This window comes from Ischnura elegans, chromosome 5 (genome assembly GCF_921293095.1).
Source record: "Ischnura elegans chromosome 5, ioIscEleg1.1, whole genome shotgun sequence".
NCBI classification, from domain to species: domain Eukaryota; kingdom Metazoa; phylum Arthropoda; class Insecta; order Odonata; family Coenagrionidae; genus Ischnura; species Ischnura elegans.
In genome coordinates this window covers 128,729,179-128,743,168 of record NC_060250.1, presented here as the reverse complement: position 1 = coordinate 128,743,168, position 13,990 = coordinate 128,729,179, and the positions used below count along the sequence as shown (strand labels likewise).

General features: G+C 37.9%; 1 long non-coding RNA gene across 1 annotated transcript in view; it reads right to left on the bottom strand.

The window, feature by feature from the left end:
• Positions 1-1,827: 1,827 nt before the first annotated feature.
• The window catches only part of LOC124159553, a 193,814-nt gene continuing 181,651 nt past the window's right edge, over positions 1,828-13,990 (bottom strand). Inside the window, exon 3 of the long non-coding RNA XR_006864973.1 lies at positions 1,828-1,873. This is a non-coding gene — a long non-coding RNA (uncharacterized LOC124159553). The remainder of the gene's footprint in view (positions 1,874-13,990) is intronic.

The window sequence follows — 13,990 nt, the reverse complement described above, 5'->3', positions numbered from 1 at the left end:
TACATTAAAGATGCAGAGGAGAAAGTGAATTCAGGAATTCCAATGGATTGAAAAATTACGTCAAGACAGCAACATTTTCCCAGCCCATTCTTAAACAGGTAACTTTCGAAATAAGGTATGCAAAAAATTATACATTCCCAACATTCCAAATTCATCTCTTCAGAAAACATTCACTTCTAAAAAAATCTAGTTTTTCCATACACTGTCTAAGCTCAATCAACCAGGCTCACGCCGTATTTGGTGAGTTCTTATTTTGAGTGAATTTTCTCAGAAATCTATCTAAGTCTCTCTAGCTCTATCATTCTTCTATCCTATGGAATCGTAATAAATGCACTGCATTCTAAGAAAAATGTAATGAATAATGAAAGAGAAAAGGAGAGTGAAAAATGGAATATCACCCAACAATCGTCACCACGGCCACATAAAAAATGTCTAGTTTGAGTAGTGCCAAATTTAGAATCAAATGGCAATATGAACAAAAAAGAATGTTCCAGCCATTAGGAAATCACAATTCACTATCGAGTCTTAGAAAGACCGCCAAGTGAAAAAACACTGACCTAATATGCTGGATTTAGATTCTTTTTGTGCAAAAATCATTCCATCTCATTTCAAATGAACCCAAGCCTATTCAATTCCCTTCAAATTTTGTAGATTTAGCTTGTCCAGTAGTCTATAACTCTATCTATGATATACATCAAGTATTTTAACATAGGTGTTTGAAAAGGGAATGAATGAAAAGTTTAACTGCTGTCCAATGCAGCATGTTTATTCGCTTCCTCAAACCAAATGCCGTATAAATTCCGATTTAGAATATCTCTAAAGTTCCACTTCTTCGAAAAATGTATGTTTTATACCTGGAATGCTTCGATTTATCTTCAGGAAATATCACAGGGTTAAATCAGTACCATCACCTACCCCTAGAGTACTTCACAACCAATTCATTGCACCATCAAAATTCCATGAGCGTAGTGCAGTTTACATACGTGGGGGGCGGGATATGCAATTTCCTTAACTTAGTTTAGTATATTTTGCTTGCATGTCTCAAGTGATATAGTTATAAAATATTCAAGGCTGCAAATATTGATAACAGCTTGAAAAACTAACCGTCAGGCAAAAAAAATGGCACAGACACACGATCAGAAACCTCGGTGAAGTAAAAAATGCCCGTGGTTAAAATATGTCCACGCGAGTTATTTACTTGTTGTCAACATTATAGAACCTGTAATTTGTTCTTAAAATTTACGGAGGTTATGTGAAAGTGAAAATTGAAGGGATTTGCTTTGATAAACTAAAGTTATAAAGCTATGACCATCGGTGTGAGCATTCATACTCACAGGACGTATTGCATAACAAACTAAGGTCGTGTTAATCCCCTTTTCAAATGCGTTTACCTTAACTCTGTATGACCGTTGCGAATTCAGTTCTGGATTAATAGATTAATACGCTCAGGTTCAACAAAATGCCCTAGCTTTGGAGCGTTACACATTAACTGTTCTTTGCTGTAAGAAGTCTAAAAATGAAGCTTTTTAAATAGCTGAAAGGTTTACTTTATAAATGTACCAAATTTGAGAGGAATAGAATAGAATGGGGGATTGATAATGGTTCCTTTTGTGACTTTAACAGCAGGCGTGGAATGACTCAAAGAAATCTCGTAAATTCGTGGCGATGGAGACAATTGTTGGGTGGTAGAGAAAGTTTTGGAAAATTTACGCTGTAGAAAATGCAGACGAAGAGGAAAAAAACAAAGGAATGGAGAAAATCAATCAGAGTATAAGGAGGTAGAGAAGTGTTGAGAGACTATATATTGCGAGTTTTTCGTTCACTGTACCTGACTTTGGCTTCTAATGCTACTTGTGCTTGCACTATTCCTCGTCTGCAATAGAAGAAGAAAGAGAGAGAGAGAGAGAGGGAGGGAGGGGGACGGGGGGAAAGAGAGAAGAGAAGAAGAGTAGAGAGACAAACAGCAAGAGAAAGGGAAGAACAGTGGACAGACAGACAATGACTTCAAGGATAAAGAGAAAAACGTACCACTAATGTAATATTAAGGAAACCATCACACACCGCACTGACACAAAAATATGCATCAACAGAGTACGTAAACGGTAAGTTAAAAGTATTGGCAACATCATTGAGGCCAACAGTCCAGCACTATACCGATTTGAAGCGTTTGAGACCAAAATTATTAAAATGATATGCAATTTCAATGCCCGGGAAATTAAGGATAATCTCTGAGTTATTAAATCTACATACTACCCCGCAAGTCGCCTCAATGGGCGTGTTGCTAAGGGTGTTAGGACACCAGCTGTTAACAGATAAAAATGAAATGCTCTGGCAAAGTTCAGCCAAGCATTTATTGAAGTCCTATATTGTTCGGGGGAAAAACGAATTCCCATGCATATCCGTTAGACAAAATATATCTCTTAATTTATCGTATCTGTCAGACCTGGAAATATAGTGAGTTTCTCATATTAAGTTCTCCATGTCGCTCTGAAAGATATGTATTCACAACTGCTCACGCAACCTAAGTCTAGCTAGCAGTATCCGAGTCTCTAGCGGCTCCTGGGATGAATCACTATCATCTTCCTTATTTATAATCTTCAGTTGAATTCAAATATTCGTTTCAAGCTGCAAGTTTACCACAATCAACACTAAGAGAATCAATACATGGAAAACAGTAAGTGAGGAATTTGCTGGTGTTTTCGATATGGTAATTTTATTTGCTTAAATTAATAATATAAGCCTTATCAAAGAGAATTACAGATAAATTCATTCATAAGTGCACTAGATTTAGGTATTTCAGATTTGAACAACAATTGTAGCGTTTGGGACTTTGCACATTTAACATTGATGGAAGACGATTTTCGGAATAGCTGAGAAAAATATGTATGAAAGCCGATCCTCGGATGTCATAAGCCTGTTTGATATTATTGACTGGCATTCTACATTAATTAAATATCTTGCATTCTAAAAATTTCAATAGACTTCACAGATTGTAGCCTAAACTACACTAATATAGAAATCGCGTGGAAGTTAACAGTGCTAGTGGTTAAAATACTCCAAACTAAGTAATTACAAACAAAGAAGCAAAATATATACGGTGAATAATTGCATTTAGCCTAATTTATCGTTTGCTTCTCACTTATTACAAACTATTTCACATTAACTTGTAAATAATTTATTTCAATTGCGTCATTAAACTTTCCACAGACAAAGAACTCTATTTCAATCTAGATAACTCAGTTTTAGCCCATATTTTCTTATATATATCAAATATTGAGCTTATTTACCAAGTATAAGTATTTTTAGAGGTACAAAAAAACCTCGTGACGAGAAAAAAGTAAGCTTTCTGAGAAAATTTCGATCAGGTAAACTTTATTATCCGTTTGGCTATCAGTGGCTCTCTGTCGCCGAAATCTCAACCTCCCTTTTTCCCCGATCGTACGAAATTAGCTGGGGAGGCTATCATGCTCATCTTCTATAATTTTCCTGGTTCTATTAGTTTTTTATATATTTTTTCAAAATCCTGCAATCCTCTCAACCGCTCTGTAGAGACCCCTCTTCATCACCATGGGAACAATGGCCTCTTTATCATTTGGATAGATTCCCGCTGGATGGCGCCAGGTGAGCGCGGTCCCGGAAATTAAATTCTGCCCGTTTCGTCACATCCTTTTCGGTCCTCTTCCATTTCCGGTTGCGCGCATTGTGCCGGCGAAATTTTCTCGTCAGGACCGAGATCACCTCTTAAGATTCGCGTAATGTAAGGCGAGATTCTTATTAATCCCACTCTCGCGCGCGACAGAGGGGGCAAAATTTTCCATCCGCGAGGCTTTTCCGCGCTGCCAGGAAATTGGCGAAGCAGAGGGTATATTCGTCCGTTGTCATGCCAACGGTTTCCTAGCTATAATCACAACAATATTCTGTACAACCAGGTATAAAAAGGAATATTCTGCACACATCCTTATGTAGAGTCTAGAAGTAGATATCATCGAAGCATTTTCATTAGATATGGCCAGGTCATAGAAAAAACTAATCAATCACCCTAACGGAGCAAATACCGTGAGATTACGGTTCACATACTTCAATGGCGACCTTCATAGAAAAAAATGGCGCGGAATGGGGTGAAACTGGAGATAATATTTGCGCATGCTTTAAAGAAGACCTTGTTCTTTCTGGGCGTATGATGCTGGTGAAGACTTCCCGGGTTTTCAACCGGGTGAGTTGATTGTAAGCCACTAGGTAGGCCGCCATTTTTGGCCTACTAAGAGCTCTCCCTGTGGAAAACCCGAAAAGACTTCACCAGCGTAGGGTTTGGTCGATTTTGTGATACGACTTAATAGGGATTGAGCTCTTTCCTCACTTGTCCAAGCCAATCATCAGATTGGAACTCCTGAAAACTATTTTAGAGGGTAAGAATTTTAAGCAATGACAAAAAAAATTGTATGTAGACTTTAATAGGAGATATCGCCACAAAACTCAGGTATTCTCGAAAATATTCTCCTTCGACATTAACATACTTCTTCAGGCAAGTTCGGAATGTGCAATATTCATCCTTAAGTTGAGTCTTGGGGACGGTATTATCGAAGCATTTTCATAAGGTAGAATGACCGGTGAAATAAGCGTGAAAATTCGGAACGCTAATGGTCGTGTTCAAATTTTTCATGCACTTTGGAACCGTATTCTGCTACTTCCGACCGTGAATGATGGTAGAAGACACCTCGGAGTAAAAAATGGCGTGGACATAATATTGAATCGAGAAGTCTATCCCGGGTAAGAAATCGATGGAGCTAAGAATAAGCTCAATGCAATTTCAATACCTTATATGCGGAGTTAGTTCTCTCAGCTCTACTGAAGAATCATAGATAGCATCCGGCCCATTCCATTTTTTCTATGAACGCCCTGAAGCCGTGAAGCTAGTTTTTTTCCGATAATCCTAACTTATTTTTTTTTTCCTTTTTTCTATAACTTGGTAATGTGTTTTCCACTGGTGTTCGCTTGAATGTGACAAAGAACACGCGTGGCCGTTTTCGTTAGAGTTTATGGAATTCTCCTAATAACTCAAAGCATTTGCGAGGGAATGGAATTATTCATTTCCACTGAACTGCTGAAGTTAATTAGACGCATATTTCAAAAACATAAGACGGTGTTCCCGTGCTGGGTCATTACCGTTCCCGAGAGAGTTTTATTATAATCCACATAATATCCCTTATCCTTACCATCATAATCCTCATTTAACTACAAGATAAAACGGAGGAAAAGGGGTAGTTTATTTTAGGCTATCTCAAGGAGTATTAAAATCACGTTTTTTGCTAAAGACTTAGCATTCATTTGATTTCCGAGACCTGGATTACACGTGTCATGTTCTTAATATTTAAAGAAAAACGAGGCAAGAAGAAACGTGTGAAGTCGCGCTTTGAACTGCCCTCTAAGCGAAAGGAGTTGGATCTCCTCGAAATTCGGGCCGGGTAAAGGGGAAGAGGAAACACATCTTCAACTCCGTGGACATCCAGAGGGCGACGAAGATGGTAAGACGTCGTTTGAGCAGTCCCTTCACAAATATATATACGGAGAGGAGAACCTTGAAAACATTCCGTCAAAAAGACTCAAATTGAGAGACTCTCCCTAAATTAACTCCCAACGAATTCTTAGATAGTTGGAGAAAACGATGGCAGTGGTCAAAATTACTTTGCATTTTTGACTATTATCCCAGTTAAAAAAAGCATTTATGTTTCGGTGACACACTGGCAAAGAGCGTTGCTGCGAGCCATCACTATTTCCCATACCGCTACTTAACCTTGGTCATTTGCCACTAAATATAATCAACATCTCTTACTGCAAAAAATAATTTTTGCTGGTATTACGAGGTATGTTTCATTTTAGCGGGGAAATGGGAGAGCGATTGACTTCAAAATTAAGTTTTTCGCCAGTTTTATAACATTATTTCTGCAGTTTTAACCCAAAAAATGAGCGGCAAAATCTGGTTCTTAATCCCCGGATGTAAACAACATCCATGAAATAATTCTGAGTTCGTGAGTACTCAAGAAACATTATTTAGAATGCTGACGGATATTATGCGTTTTTCTTCCGATGTCTGCACGGCGTTACCGAAAAAAATCAAAATATGCGCCAGTACTCTCTTTACTATACCATAGATCATGCCTAGATATATTAGACAGGATTTACAGATTTGCATGTATAGACATACATCAAAATCTGTAAAATTACTCGCTTTCATTATCCCTCACGCTCACACGAAAAAATGAGAATCAGCATCTATTGTAAATATTAAGAACATATATTTTCGGAGAATATTTGGTTTGCAGCTGTTAAAATTGACCGAACAATCATTTACGAAATAATCATCAAGTCTTGAGTCATATCTTATGCATCTAGAGACTGAAATTATACTATAAAACGAACTGAAGACTGTAGGAAAGGAGAGAAAACACGTGGATGATTAATTAGATCCATATCGACACAGAATTCGAGCAAAAAATCGTTACAGCATAGTGGTGGTCGTATAATGGATGATTAACAGCTATAAATTTTAGATTTCCCTCAGATTATATTCATTTCTGTATGACATAAATTCAAGTATTGGAGAAGCTGTAGTCTACTGATGTTGTGAATTTCACGATGTAAGAGTAATATTTAAAAGAGCAAAAAGTCACCAAAGAAGGCAAAATTCGGCTGTTCAAGGCATGCGCCCGCGTAATGACATTTTGATTCGGGCTCGTGTATCCGCTTCCCCAATCACCGTGGCAACTGCAGGGTGCGCCACGCGTTTGATGCGCAATCAGAGATACTTCGATTAAAAACACATCCATTGCCAACGAGCGAGCTTGGAGCGAAAGAAGAAAAAGACGACTCCCCATACTTTTCACACGCGACACGTGGACAGACGAGGGAACGAAAGAGTGGACGCCATGGGTGACTTACTAACGTCTTTGGAGCTGGCATATGGTTTTAGATCTTTGCTGCGTGCTCTAGCTTTGAGGAAGTGATATACATGCGAAATATTTAAAGTAGTATTGAATGCGCAAGATTTAACCGTTAGTATGAACTTGGCCCTCCTCAGTCAGAAAATAAAAGCAGAAGGAGATGGCAACTATTCGGTTGAGGATTAAGCACTCCACCCAAATGCACCCCTACCTTTTTTAACTGAAGAAAAAATCTCCCCTCATCGTGAAGATTATCTACTCAGCGTGCAGAATATTCCGACCGAATGTGAGAATTATCAGACGGCACGTAGTAACTTTAAAAGAACTGATCCTGTGCAAAAAATCCACACAGGAGAAATCATTCGCCTTGACCGGGAATCGAGCCGGGATCCCTCGATTTCCGATTTCCACAGGGGAGAATGACTCCTGAGAATGAATCCTCGGTAGCTTAACTGGCTAAAACACTCGGCCGGAAATCGAGGGATCAGAGTTCGAATCCCTGTCAAGGCGAATGATTGTTCCTCTGTGGAATTTTCGCACAATTTGTGCATTGCGGGTGACTCCGTAGAAGTTATCACCGCGGCTAGTCCCAGTATACTTAAATAAATAACTGATCCTATAAACGTGAACTTGGTGATAGCACTGAGTGTATTGATCCACGCATAAAACTCCTGCATTTGATAGAAATATTTAGAAAAATATAATTTTACATCTTAACCTGATTAATTTATCGTAGAAACACTCATTAAGAAAGACTTATTTATTTTTTTTTAAGAGTGAGGAAAAAATTACCTTCGCTGTCCACGCACCCCAAAACACAATTTTAGGAATAAAAGTTATAATCGCCAAACTCAGTCATTTTTACGTCAATTAAACTTGGTGATTACTCTTCGTAAAAACGCTTTCCTCGACTATTATCTGTCTTCCTTTCCCTTTCCGTTATCTATCCGTGCTCACCCTAATTAGGGAAGGAGGTGGAAGCCATTCCCTCCAGACGAAAGCTAAGCGTCTTTACTAAAATCACCACGCAGATAAATACGATCAGATCAACGAGGCAATCTTTAACTAATCGGCTTTTCCATTTTTTCGGATCATTATACCGCATCCCATTCGCCCATTCGGAAACACCCTTTTCTTTCATCATCAAATCAGCATCCGCTAATTTTAAATCGCAAAACGGCATGGATATTGAACATATTATTACTCATTAGACGTATTAAACAACTACTTGTCTCAAATGTATTGTTATGTTCCTAGTGATGCTTAATTATGTACGTAAACATGCAAATATGAAACAGGAGAATTACATCAGTAAGCACAAAATTTCTCCACTAAAACTTTTCGGCATGAACGAAATTTCTTGCCTAACTAGATTTGGAACTTGTATCGCTCAAGTCCAGAAGTAATAATGCATATCCGAGCATGCCTGGACCTCGGGACACGAATACAGTATGAAATTTGACGAAGCCACGATTATAGAGAAAGTAGGCAGATATTATACTAGGCTCATTAGAGAATGGATTGAGGTAAATAGTTTCAACAAAGCCGATGGTCACCATCTAAACCCTAGTTGAAGGAAGATTCTAATATGGGAGAGAGGTAACAAGACTAGACGCAAAAGTGTCCGCATTTAAGTATGCTAATCGTGGAATCTCAGGCCAGAAGACGCTGTAAGTAATGCCAGTGAAATTGCTACCTTTTACTATGTAGCAACCGACGCGGTAGTGACCAGAAAGTGGAAAATTTGGAATCAAGTCATCGCAGAAATCTTACTTCTTACATATAAGTAACAAGAAAACAACGCAACTTAATTTGACTTAAAAATTCAATGCAACTTAATTTGACTTAATACCTCCCATAGCAAAATGTTAATCATTCCACAAATCACCGCAGGAAGTGTTTTAATAGTGAAATAGATTTAAGAAAACTTTATGTAGTTTATTCGAATCTCGATAGGTATTATTTCCCTCATCCTTTCTGACTATTTGAAGGTAACTATGTATTTTTCTAAACTAATGAGCATTCTAAGAAGAATTTTTAGCATTTTAAGCTTTCGTGAACCAAAAACCTCTCCTCTCAAATGTATATAAAAAGGACAAGTTATGCCAATTTAAGTTGTTGTGGACGGGGCTTAAGTCTGCCACAGCCTTATGAATTTCCCCGCGACCTCTGCCCCCTGCCAATACCATTTTCGTCGTTCCGCCGTTCATTTTCTCGAATGTTTCCTCCATCACAAGCAGACTGACCCGCACTCGTGGTACTTGGGTTTGGCCAGTTCCCTTGCACGTCCAACATTTCGGAATACAATTGTGAATTCCCTCGCGATCATGGTTATGTGAGATGCCTTAGTTCTATGCTTTGCGTTTCACAGAGGAGACAATGATGGAGAAACAAAGACCGAGGAATAATCCTTTCGTTTCGTGACGCTGATTTATGCTGGCGCTGAGATTTTCGTAGGTAGAATATTCTTTACCTACAATTATATTCATAGAATAATCGAAAGTAATCAATTTTTTTTAAAATCTCCTACAAGGTCCGTTTCCATTAAAGTTCAATCCGCCATTAAACCCTCCAAAGAGCCTCTGGTATCTTGCTTCCTTAGCTTTCCCAGTTTCCTGTCGCTATTTTTCTATATGTCCGTATTTATTTGCTCTAAGTATAGCCCCTTGGAGGCATTTTCCCTCAATTTTTCCCTGCATTATTTAATAGAGATATTGCGTGTCAAATCACCTTTCCATGATACCATAAATTTATTACATTCATAACAGACTTGTACCATGCATATTACAATCCATGAAATATCCTTGAGAAATAATGTACCTAAGTCATACTCTTTCATGGACCTTCATGGGCGATTTTGTGCAAATTGGCTCGTTGCATCGCTAACATGGAAGTACGACGAATAGTTTTGAGCCCCAAAGAGGATGCTTAAATGGTCTGCTTCCTGATTAAATGGCCTCGTTTGCCGAAGCATTGATCGTTGAAAACTCATGTTATCACTTTGGATTTTATCAGGGTTGAATATTAGGCCATTTTCAACAAGTTGCTACTATTTTAATGTGAAATGTTCTTGTAAATATTTCCTTTTAGCATATTTATTGCATAGATAATTGTATTCAATGTACTGCTGTATATGATCAAAATTTTTCAAGGCCATGACGTCAGACGTGAACGAATGATACGTTAGGAAAACAAGACAAATTTTGATCGGTTGGGAGGAATGGAAGCGAATATTTCGGAGCAAAACGGATGAAAAGGCCGAGCCATAGTGAAGTTGCGATGATTGAAATCCTTAGGTGAGTCTTTGGTTTGCATTTTCGAGATAAAAAATCATTCAAATGAGTGAAGTAACTCGCAAAGCGTCTGAAATGAAGCGATTCAGAGTTAGCGTAGGTTAGACGAACGTCATTGTCATAAAATTGCATCAGGTTTATCTGGAAAGCTAATTCAATTTACAAATCAGTATTTTAGATTTTTTCGTTTAGTGTTATTAAAGGCTTATCTTACTAAAAGTGAACATTAGCTCTCAACGAATTATTCTACCACAAATTTCCACCTATTTCTTCATCGCATTTCAATTCCTTTACTTTCTTGTTGTGTTTTTCAACTTGCAAATTCCTTAAAGAGGCTCATGGAATAATGCATGTTGGAGGACGTTTCCTCCGATAACCCTCTCCATAACCGCAAATATATTCAGCCACAATATCTCCGTGCCCATCACTGTGTACATCATGGAACTTCATGAGATACTGTTACTATTCTCAAGGAACGGTTAAGACATATTTTGATTTGATATTCATTATAAGAATATATGTTTATAATTGCGGAGAGTTTTTGAGCCCTAGTTGGGAATTTAATTTTCGTTATGGATTTTACCTTTTTAATTCACTCTCCGTTGTCATGTCATCTGACGCTTCAACTAATAAACTAGTCAAATATCTCGGGAGAGTCTTTTCATAACGAAGTTGGCCTTCGTCAGCGCTTGTCGTTAGAGGGAGTCTGTCGGGTGATAAGAAACATCTTCACTGGGAACAATTCACTTCGTTTGATACCAGACGATTTCCTCCTGACCTGCTTTAACTCAGTAAACCATTATTCACCCGTTCTACTACTCCGGTGGGATGAATCTGACACTCTCTGAAGAAGCAAGTTTTGTGTACACCGACACGGGAAAAGTTTTCGTCACCGAGCTCCTTCCGTTTGACCCATTCATCACCGAGGAAAACTTCTTTCATTGCGTCACTGTAACAACCACCTGATTCTTATTTTTCTTTCTTGGTCATTTCAAACTTTAAAGTTGAAATTTATTCACCTGCGTGATGTGATAATCGCGTGATGTGGTGACTCATCCTACATTGGTGAAAATGTACGCGTTTTTTGAGTTTGTTTTGCCTGAATAAACTCAAAACTCATTGCTTACATTATTTATATTTATTTCTTAGTGTAGTTAAAGTCTATATCATGGGAATCCTTGACAAGTTGCGCTTTTCTTACCGCTGAATACCAACTGCGCATTGTTTTTGGACCTCGTTAACTATCCAGAAGAAATAGTGGATGGAATAAGCGGTTGATGAAGAGAAACGCGATCATTTCGTGTAGATAAAATGCTTACGGTGGAATTCCTCGGAACACTCATCAATTGGAAATAAACTAATATCGCTTCCAGGTTAATATGCTGTGGTATAGTATTTTTATGACGAAAATTCAAATACGTTTAATTCCACTGATTTTGACGTATTTTTCTCGGTGAGAAGTGAAAATAGAGAGAGATGTTAAGATTAAAATCATATTCTTATAGCCTTCTCATTTAATTTTCTCCCCAAAAGGCAAATTTAGCCAACATAAAATTACACATTATCAAAATTCAACGACTTTTCAATTTGAATTTTTGTCAAATATACCATGATTATGTACACTATAGAGTGATTACTTTTTCTAGCACCCCAAGTGAAACGGGTGCCTTGGAAAGGTTCACTAAATAATCGCCAAAATCGATCAAGTGAGTGAGAATGTCTGTCTGCGAGAGAATAATTTCAAACAATCAGCGCGCGGTGGTCAAATTCATATTTAAAGGAATATTACAAGAATTTTATTATTATGGAATTAAATGAAGAATAATACGTGACTAAAAGAGGAAAGTAGCAATTCCATTAATATCCTGCTAAGCTCCTTGCGACTTGTCATCAGATTCCCTTTTTAAATATGTCTTAGTTTTGCTGTGTAGTGTAAGCAGAGTACTTTATGCATAAACTTATAAGGGGCTAGTGAACAGTATTTTAACTGAACTGGTTCACAATTTTAGTTAACAGACATACACTTTTTAACTCTCTTTGACAAAGGAAAATCATTTAGAATATTATGGATGACATGTGACTTTTTACCTTTTGCTTTGGAGGTTATAATACTTGGAGGTACCATCTTCCTTCATATTCATCGCCGTTTAGCAGGTATGTCAGTGTTACTCAATCTGTCTTCTATTTGATGCCATGGGGATGACTCCTCCTGACCGAGAATGACAAAATGCAGAGTCCTCTAGGTTACGCTGTCAACACTACTTAGCCGTCGCTTGCGCTTCCAAAATTGGGATAGGTGGTGTCCGCCATTGTTAGACTAAGCGCCCCTTTGAGTCTTATGAGGAATTAGGAAGATAACATGTTATTTTCCTGTTTATCGAAAGCATGAAGATTTTCGATCATTAGAGAAAATTTGAAATGTTAATTTAAGTCTACCCGAACTAGCCGTAGCTAACAAATAATTCTATAAAGTGAAGCCTTAAACTGCAGATTTTTATCTCAATATTTGCTTTCTATCATGCATAACAATATGCCGAATATAAATTTTGGTCAAGACACCAAATCATAGCTCACTGCTGCGTTGAATACGGATCACCTTGCCGTCAGGTGACATGAGTGGCCACATTGAAAAAAAACATTCAAATGCGTGGTGGGTGAGAACATTCTGTGTGGAGGGTGACTCGTGAATCCTCAGCGGTAAAGTTGGCGGGGAAAAAAGGGGATGGTGATAGAGAAGAAGGTGGCGCCTCTGGTTTGGACGAGAGGAACTAAAAAAATGAAGGCGCCCTGCGTATTAAACGGGATTGCGAAGCGAGAAAAGTAATTAAGGGAATCGTTTTTTTATGCTGCAATCCCAATGCACGCGATTTCAAAGGCATCTTTCCCGGTGGACTTCGCTTGACTTCGGATCTCATTTCGCATTCTTTTTATTGACTAAACTGGCTAGAAATAAAAAAAGAATGACTTCAGCAGGGAAGTCACAAAAGACTAACTCCCAGATTAAAGGTGAAACTGCTTTTGCTTGAACCTAAACGTCCATTTCTCCGGTAAATTTGAGCCAAGGCAATCTATAACTATGGGTTTGGATAGACGAATGCTTAATCTGAGTGATATCAAAATTTTTTTTTTTCGTGTTAATCACCATTTTCTTAAGCCAGAGATATAACACATACCAAGGTCAGCATAAATAGCCTAAATAAATAGCTCCCCCACCACATAGGGAGCACAATTTCATATGTAAAATCAGGGTAGCATGTTTACTTAGGAGAAGCGTAGAAGAATGCATTATTACCAATAGAGAATGCATAACGTAGTGGCCAAAAATAACTTTATTTTTGCGCGAAAACTTCGGTGGTGAGTGCGTTAGCAGCAGAATAATCATCGAATCTTTGATGAAATTGTATTTTCTTCAAGTATAAACGCATCTTTGAAATTTTGACAAAATGAGGTGGAAAGAGGTAACTCCAATTGAAGGGTCAAAGAATTGATTAAAACTCATGGCAAAAAAATAGAATTGCTAATATATGTTGATAATTTTAGCTTGCAGGGCTACATCATGATGAAGTTACATGAACAAAAATCAGAATTAATGAATTTATACGAATTTTAAGATGCTTAAAAATCGTCATAAGAACAGCTGGATGTCATGGTTTGCTAGCCAGGCCTATTGAAATAATTTATTTCCTTAAGGATAGATTTCACTCGTCGATTGCATGCACGAGGTCTGTTTTTATCTATCCCCGTAACATGCGCTCACCC